Here is a 9616-nt window from a genome sequence, read left to right as displayed (position 1 = left end):
AACTGCAGGCGAGGCTTTACTTAAATGCCTTGTTTGTTCATGAGTTTTTGACCTGTTTCATATTTTATCATAGTTTTTACGTTCATTTTGAAGTTATGGTAACTTAACTTATTTGTTTAAGATACGTTTGGTAGGCGCGAACATAAATATGTATATAAAGGCTAGATGGCTCAAGGCGGAGTCCCTAACGGCATCACCTGGCGGCCATCTTACGACAGGGCGCTCGCTCACTCGTAGCATTGAGTTTAATGGTGCAGGTACTTTTAAATGACCATAACTTGCTCAATTTTCTACCGATTTCCAAACGGTTTGGATTTTTACAAACGTTATTAACGTGGCTATAATTAAAGCAAGTTATGGTCATTTAAAAGTACCTGCATCATTAAAACTCAATGCTACGAGTGAGCGAGCGCCCTGTCCTAAGATGGCCGCCAAAATGCGGACGTTGCACTCAATTGGCCAGCAGCGCAGACGAGCTTTATATACATATCTATGGGCGCGAACCCGGGAGGTCGCGCTCAGCTTGAGCTTCCGCATTATTAACACTGTTATGCTGCGTTCCAGGGAACCGGTGTTGTGTCAAACTCAGTTCCCCCTATGTTTCCCTTTAGTGTAGTGCTTTTATAGCGTTTTCATCACGTTACATTTAGAAAGATTAAAGATTTGAATTGGTTATACTAAAAAGGCATAATATCATGTATTTTATAATACAATTTATTAAATATTTCATACATTTGACAGTTTTTTATTAGGGTATTTCTTTTAAATATAGCCTGTCTTTTTCTCTTTTTTTCTTTACTGGTTGTTTTAAAAATGTAATGTTTGCATACATAAATAAATAAATATTATACATATAATATGATTCATACTGTAAAAATAATTGACTTACCATTAAGAACAATACAGATACATTACAGAAATGCACACATATACATCTCAGTAGCCATTAAAACTTTAAATATATAAATAATAAAACCTATAACGTGATAAAAACGCCATAAAAACACTACACTGAAGGGAAAAATAGGGGGAACAGACTTCGACACAACACCGGTAACCCGTAACTCACGAGTTCAAAACCACGACTCACGACTCTGAACTGGGAGTACATCGATCTAGTACGAGTTCACGGGTGGGAAGTCACGGGTTTGACTGCCGTTCCAGTGCACTTTCACCGGTAGAAGGTTGTAAAAACACGAGTTACAGGCTGCCTGGAACGCATAGGGTCGTGAGTCGTGGTTTTGAAGTCGTAACTCACGAGTTTAAAAGCCTGCCTGGAACGCAGCATTAGCTTCACTGTTATTTTAATTGCGAGAGACGAAAAAATGTTTGAACAAAGAGCCTAGGTAGGGGGAAGTACACAAAATACATGCGGTTTTTTCTAGTGTAATGTTTATTAATATGTTGGAGGCAATTCCTCAAAATCTACTTTATAAAATATACTATTGTAAACAGAATATGGTTGGTATATCAACCGTTATGATTTGATAATAATGTATGTTTTTTTTTTTCTCTTTCCCCTGTACTTTTGTTACATCATTTTTTTGCTGTCTAGACATTTTTGTGGTAAGTCATTTATATAACAATCTCTGTTGCAACATAATACTTTTTTTCTGAACAGTTAACCTTGCACATGATATTTAAATAGTAATGTTTAATTTTTCTTTCTTTTGCTCTTTTGAAAACTTTAACTGCTTTAGCTAAGTAAGTATTATTTTTGAATGTCAAATTCTTACTAAATGTACAAGTTGTGACATATTTTATTTAGATATTTAGTGACCATTTCTTTTTCTTCTGTTTGATTTTCTCTAGACCTCAGCCAAATTCCTGGTTTTGCTGGGCAACAGCACCTATTTAATACAATTTTTTATAGCGAACCCAAAGGCTCTTTTCAGAGCCATCCACATTGCGTCACTGGTAAGTCATTTTCAATTACTTTTGAATCAGTAATTGCCTAATGACATTATAACATTGTTTTTCTGTTAATGTAACAGATATTGTTTACCAATGTTTATTGTTGTTTGTCAGTTTTGGCCATTTCAGCATGTTTGAAATAGGGGTGTAACGGTTCAAATTACTCACGTTTCGGTGCGTATCACGGCTTAGGGTCACAGTTTCAGTACACATTGGTCACAACAGGCTGCTTTACAAAAATAAAAACCTAAGCCGTTTTTAACCTCTGCCAAAATCAACATTTTCACTTAAGAGCACTTGTATTATTATACTATATACCAGCTTTACTGTGCAATTCAATATGAACATAAAATAGCTTAGAACACTGGATTACTTTTTATATTATATGCCGCTATCTTCAAGTTTTTTTGCAAGAAGATAGGTTTGTTAAAATTCAAACACAGAAGGCAATTTGTGCTGTTTCTGTCTCACCTGCGATCGTGTGCTATCAACAAAACCCTGGTGATGACGTGTAAGGGACTCGTCATATTAGATGTATTGCCTTAGGCATACAGCACTTGCGAATTTTACAGTTTTGTCCACATTTTCTTGAGCATCGCTGCTGCAGTAGACTTAAATGCAGCTGGGGATGACTCTGTTAGCGTCTTTTCTCCTTCGTTTGCCGTGCTAAACGGTCTGTGAAACACACAAACACGCGAGGATGAACTGTGAGGTTGGCAACAAATTTGCATACTTCGAGTTGATTGGACAGGTACTCTCACCTTAACACATGCAGAGATTATTCAGAACCATACATTAGCTTTTTTTATGCATCGTTTTTTTAATTAAACTATAATAGAAATGTGCGGTCGAATTAAAGCTCACGTAACACACGCTGTTTCTGCATTTCTGATATTAATCTGGAGTACCTATGGAGTAGTATGACATCCTTTATATCTCTGAAGAGTCTTTAGTTTAATCAGATTTATAAAAGAAAGATTAGCTTCACCGAATCTTTCCGATAACGTACGAAAAAATGAAGGAGGAGTTATAACACGGGAGGAGCGAGTACGAGTCATGCAACACTATACAACACTGTTTTAACTTATGATTCACTACATGTTCGTGTCATTTATATAATATACACGCGCCAATTTCCAACATAAGACTGAAGTCTTACTTACCACGTGTAACTCGTCATCAAACACACACGCAAAACTCCGCTGCTAATCCGGATAATAAACTATATCCATTGTTTCCATAAGGCTGGATGTCTTCTCCTTACATCCAAAAACACACTTCTTGTTGTGCCATTGTTGACTTTTGAAATTAAACAAAGCTGAGTGGCGTGATAAGCTGTTAGCAAGCTCTAGCGTCTCCCGCTGACTGACGGCTGGGCGGGGTTTTCCGGGGGAAGTTTTCCGGCGGAAGCCCATATAAAGAAGTGATACGTATCGAAAACCCCTGAAACGTCAGTTAGAACCGTAATCGAAAAAAATTAGCCGAAACTTGTACGAACCCTGGCGAAGTGCATTCGGCACAGAAATACTCTGAAACACGCCCAACTGCATTTTTGACACTTTGCCTACGTTTAGCATGAGGAAACAACTCTATAACTGTGTTAATAAGTCAGAATGCTTGAAATACCATTAAACCCCCCCTTTAAACACGGTGCACGTGCGTCCCAAACTGTGGGCGGAAAACAGGACGATTCGATTCTTTACTGAGAACCGTTACACTCCTAGTTTGAAAGTAAAACTGACTTTATTGAAGATGTACTCCACCTTCAGAAATAAAAATTATAGATTTTTTTACTTAGCCCCATCTAAGTCATCTAAGGTGTTTATGCCTTTTTTTCATCAGCTGAACACAATCAGAGTTCTAATTATTAATATACTGGCTCCTTTTTGCTTTGTAATAAGTTTGATCATGGACCAAACATTTACGATCTCAAAAAAGTCCATCCATCCATCCATCATTAAAGTAATCCATATACAACCCAGTGGTTTAATAAATGTATTTAGAAGCAAAGTATAAGGTTTATAAGAAAAAGTTTAGTTCTGAGCACTTTTAGTGATTAGTTACATATACGTTAGCCTGGTTAGCCAGACCTACATCAAGATGTAAGGTCTGGCAACTCTTCACACAAACGGCTCAATGCAAGGGGCGGGATATAAGGTTGTCCCTCAAAATGCCTCTGCACGCAATAGGATAGCGCTATGACGGATCAGAGCAACGAAGAAGGTGACGTAGTTACCGTAACCAGTTGGCAAAACTCCAAACACATCTTTCTTGCTTAAAAATGACTTCAGTAGGGTTTATTTGCTCTTCTCTCAAAGAAAAACATAAGTCTAAGTCCTCCAGAGTCGCGGCCAAAGCCGCTTCAAAAGAAAGCTGTTCGCCAGCAGCAGCAGCCATTCTCTGTTTTCAAGTAGGAACCGTTGCAGCTCTGTCGTCATCATGTTAAGCCCGCCCCACAGACGCTACACACGATGTGATTGGCCTGACCAAATTTTGGTTTTTGGACCGGTTAAGTGTATTGTGAGTGCCTAGACTAAACCCTGGCAGCAAATATATTTTGCGGCCGCTAGGGTGCGTCTAGATTTCTAGGCTACATATACGTAATTTTATAAAACAAAATCAACTATAGATTTAAATATAGTGGTATGTAAAATCTTATTGGTTCTTGTGTTTCATCATGAGTTGTGACAAAACTGACAGTCGTTAGACACTAAATGTATTATTGTCTGTTTATTTAAGGTATGTTTTGTAACTAAAAGGTCAAAATATGAATTGTTTTTTTATTAACCCACTGGATACATTAAATTTTGATTACTTTAATAATGGATGGATGCAGTTTTTGGAGCTTCTAAACATTTGGTCTCTGATCAGAGCCATTACAAAGCAAGGAACAGCCAGGGTATTATTTAATATAGGTCTGGTTGTATTCAACTGAACAAAGCAAGACAAACATCTTGGATGACAAGGGGGTGAGTTAAAAAAAAATTTAATTCTGAAGGTGGCATTTTACAGTTTAGGTTCTATTGTGTCGCCTGATGCGATAATTTATTAAATTAACAATCTTTACATTAATACCACAGGAAAGGGAATATTTTGAACAGGAATATCATATAATGAATTGTTTATTCTGAAGCATATGTTACTAACTAGATCATTTTGGGTACGACTAAATAAGATCAAGACTTAATTTTTACCAATTATTATAGGACAGCAGAAACACTGAAGTTTGAATGACATAATACTGCACATTGTGGACCTTTGTATTTAGAAACTATTTAGACCCCCAACACAGTTAAATTTTGTTAGGTCTCAATCTGATACTACAATAATCCCCCCCCTCTTATTATTAATCTGCACTTAGTACCCCATTATGAGAAACTGAAAACAGGATTTGGAAATGTCTAAATGTATTTAAAAGAAGAAAAAAAATGAAATTATTCAGACACTTAACTTGGTAGTTAGTTGAAGCACTTTTTGCAGCAAGTACAGCCTCGAGTCTTTTTGGGAATGACGCAACAAGCTTTGCACATCTGGATTGAAGGAATTTCTGCCATTCTTCCTTTTAAATCCTTTCAAGCTCAGTGAGTTTGGATGTGAACTGTCGGCTGACAGCCGTTTTCAGGTCTCTCCAGAGATGCTTGGTGAGGTTGAAGTCAGGGCTTTGGTTGGTCCACTTCTCACATAGTTGTCCCTAAACCACTACTGTGTTGTCCTTGTTCTTTGCTTAGGGTCATTTTCATAAGGTTTTAGTGAGGATATCTCAGTGGACTCGAGTCAAGGTGTAGAAAATCTCGGCATTGATCAACACAAATAAATGGCACCTAAACAAAATTTCTAGTGTTATCGCAAAGGGTCTGAATACTTAAGTAAATGTGAAATTATTTTTTTCCTTTAAAACATTTTACAGAAATGTCTTAAATTCAGTTTTCACTTTGTCATTATGGGGTACTAGATGTTGATTAATGAGAATGATTTAAATTCTTTTTTTTTTTTTGAGTCAGAAGATTTTAATTAGGCCTTGAAAAGCTGCATCTGACATGGGACTTTTATTAACACACCCCCAGGTTCACAGTCAAGGTTTAGTAAAACACATCTTAAGATATGCCAGTGCCATTGATTTGTCTTATGATACACACCAGTAATGTCTTCTTCAAAGGAGTGCTTTTTAAAGATGCTTAATAGGCTTGTCTGTGAAACCAGTCCACAGTGTTTAATATTGTGACAACTGCATTATCTTTGGAAAGTAATATAATTTTAAATTCTTGAGGTGTATATAAATTATTAAAAGGATTAATGCAAACATAACAAATTTGCAAATAAAGTAAAGGGGTTTAAGTACTTTCTAAATACACTGTAAATGTGGTCATGCCTACTTTGAACTAATTTGTCGTTTTTGTTGATTTTGTTTTTCCTAGATTGGACATCTAATTCATCTTTGTAAGTAACAGTTACATATTTCACATTTAAAGCATTAGTTCATCAGCTTACCCCCAGGCTGTCCAAGATGTAGGTGAATTTTAAATGCTTGAGGTATATATAAATTATAAAAAGGATTAATGCAAACATAACAAATTTGCAAATAAAGTAAAGGGGTTTAAGTACTTTCTAAATACACTGTAAATGTGGTCATGCCTACTTTGAACTAATTTGTCGTTTTTGTTGATTTTGTTTTTCCTAGATTGGACATCTAATTCATCTTTGTAAGTAACAGTTACATATTTCACATTTAAAGCAATAGTTCATCTTATGTTTATCAGCTTACCCCCAGGCCATCCAAGATGTAGGTGAATTTGTTTCTTCAGTAAAACACAAATATAGATTTTTAACTCCCAACTGTTTCAGTCTGTCAGATGTATAATGCATGTGGGTGGTAACAAAACTTGATAGAGGAATGTACAGACAAATCCAAATTAAACTCTGCGGCTCATGACGACAACTCAATGTCCTAAGACATGAAACGATCGGTTTGTGCAAGAAACCGAAAAGTATTTATATAATTTTTTTACCTTCAATACAGCACTATGCCTAAAGGAGTACGTGTGTGCACATCTTCTTCTTGGTGTTTAAGGGTGGGTTGCAAACCAACTTCATAAGAGCATACCGCCACCTACTATATCGGTGCCCCGTATAGTGCTTATGCACCTTCATGCAGTGCACCCGATACAATAGGTGGCAGTATGCACCTATGAAGTTGGTTCGCAACCTGTTGGTTCAGTTTTATCTCTTAGGACATTGATGTGTCGTCACGAGCCGCAGAGTTATTTTTCTCTATCAAATTTTGATACCATCCACATGCATATTCACTGAGAGACTAAACGGTTGGAGTTAAAAATCTACATTTGTGTTTTACTGAAGAAACAAAGTCACCTACAATTCGGATGGCCTGATGGTATGCTGATAAACATAAAAATTTTATTTTTAGACAAACTATTGCTTTAACAATGGGGGAGAGATGACTGGGATTTTATTAAAATAATTTTCCTAAGGCTGAATAATATTACTCAACATAAAATTTGTACAGATTAAAAAATTACTACATATCACATAACCTGGCTGTCAGAATATTGCGCATTACATGCCCAAAACATAAGATCATACATCGTCCTGCTGTCTAGTCAATCTGAACACAACAAACCCATGTGTAGTCACATCCTTGTTTCTGCCAAAATGGCAAAGCCAATATGGTTTAAAGGTAGTATCTAGTAACTGCAATGCACAATTGATTTTCACTGCCTGGTTACTTAATGACCTCATGAAGGAACATACACTATTAAATTTAATCAGCAGTTTGCATGGAAATATGAAAAATATTATATGATTTTAAAAGAAGAAATCAGAGTCAGTTTGTGTCATACACTTAACACTCTGTACAGAGCATCAGCTTTTGACTGCCCCACCCTTAACAGAATGGACATACAGACTGGACCTATATTCTGTGTAACCAAGATAATATAATTCAGCCTTTTCAAAAACTGATATTGGAGTGTATTTTTAATATGATCTTAATACTTTGAGTTTAAAACAAAAATTTTAACTTATTTTTGTCCTGCAGTATGTTTTGTACAATTAAGTATTTACTGTTAATCATTCTGTAATATGCGTGCTTTTTTGACTTTAGAATGTAACTAACTTGTTTTTTTTTCTCTTTTGTGTTGTGTTTGTTTGTTATGTCCTGTCCTGACCTTTATATACATTTTCTTTCAAACTTTTATCTTGCTAAAATCATTGCTTCTCTTCTATTCTGTACTTTTACTTCACAAAAACCTGGCTGCACATTTCAAAACGTTGCTGCTTTGCTTGCTTGCTTGCTTCCTCTTCAAACGCAAACTGCATTTAAACACAGCAAAACATGCAATGCATACCCAAGCAGCTTGCCTCTTAAAAACTGCCAGAAAACCCAAAAAAACACACATTCAACTAAAAAAAAAGCCTATAATTTCTACCCAAAAAAAACGACCCATTTTTTTACCCCACCCAGCCAATCTGTTGCCCTAACCCCAAAACACTGACTTTCCCCAAAACAGAACGTCCCTTTAACTTTTTGCTTTGACAGAAAGAGTAAGAGCAGAACTACCTACAGCTCCAGTGTGCCCTGCTGCCTTGAGTGTCTTCACAAAGCAACGTTGATTAGAGGACTGCGTTGGGAAATCAACACCATCAACACACACAATAATTTACTATAGTTTTAAAATTACATAATTCCTGTAGTCTTTTGGACTGCTTATAATAGATAATACACATTACAGTACTTTTAAAAGTCATTAATATATCAGTAAAAAAAAAATTGTTTTTGCAAGTTCATCTTTGAAACGTATTACATTTATATCTGAGTCTTATCACATTTGCCTATACTCTACTAATTAATTGCATTAGTAATATTGCCTTTGGTTATCATTTCTGTAAAATATTGGGGTTAACAGTTCAACAGTTCCAATGCTATAGTCTTGTGTGTTTGTATATCTAATTTCTTGACTGTTTTAACGGTGAAATTTTAGTACAGTACTTTAATATATCAGTAAAATATTCTAAGTTTGACTGTTATTGTAACTGCTATTTGAATAGACTACGTTTAAAGGTCATTAAAATATTTTGGTTTGCCAAGTTCCTCTTTGAATCTTACCACATTGTAACATTTACCTTTATTAATTGATTGCATTACTGATATTGCTTTTGGTTAACATTTTTGTACAATATAGGGGTTGACGGTGTTTGACAGTATAACAGTTCAATTGCTATAGTTTTGTGTGTTCGTATATTTAATTTGTTGACTTGTTACTGAAATTTCAGTCCTGTACTTTAAAAGCTAATTAATATATCAGTAATATATTTAAAGTTTGACTCTTGTTGTAATTGATATTTGAGTGCAGTACATTTAAAGGTAATTAAAATATCAGTAAAGTATTTTGGTTTGGCAAGTTCATATTTGAATCTTACCACGTTGTAACGTTTGCCTTTACTAATTGGTTGCATTACTGGCATTGCCTTTAGTTAACATTTTATAATTCAGTGAAATACAAAGGGTTGACGGTATAACAGTTACATTGTGTGTATGTAAATACAGTAGTTTGACACTTGTTACTGTGGTATACTAGCATAACGTATAATAAGCATTAATATTCATTGAGTGGGTCTTTGTATTTGTTATTAAGGTTTTATCCGGAAAATTTGCACTTGTTTAACATACGAAAGGTACTTTGCTATA

At 35.4% G+C, this 9616-nt stretch overlaps 1 long non-coding RNA gene across 1 annotated transcript; it reads left to right on the top strand.

Annotated features, from left to right (window-relative positions):
- The first annotated feature begins 1566 nt into the window (after positions 1-1566).
- On the top strand, positions 1567-9306 carry LOC135727889 (uncharacterized). Its single transcript, XR_012337036.1, has 5 exons — positions 1567-1704; positions 1813-1917; positions 6330-6351; positions 6593-6614; positions 8282-9306. It is a non-coding gene; the product is annotated as an uncharacterized lncRNA (long non-coding RNA).
- The last annotated feature ends 310 nt before the right edge of the window (positions 9307-9616 follow it).

Source organism: Paramisgurnus dabryanus, chromosome 7, assembly GCF_030506205.2.
Source record: "Paramisgurnus dabryanus chromosome 7, PD_genome_1.1, whole genome shotgun sequence".
Taxonomy (NCBI): Eukaryota; Metazoa; Chordata; class Actinopteri; order Cypriniformes; family Cobitidae; genus Paramisgurnus; species Paramisgurnus dabryanus.
This window is presented reverse-complemented; position numbering and strand designations above follow the sequence as displayed.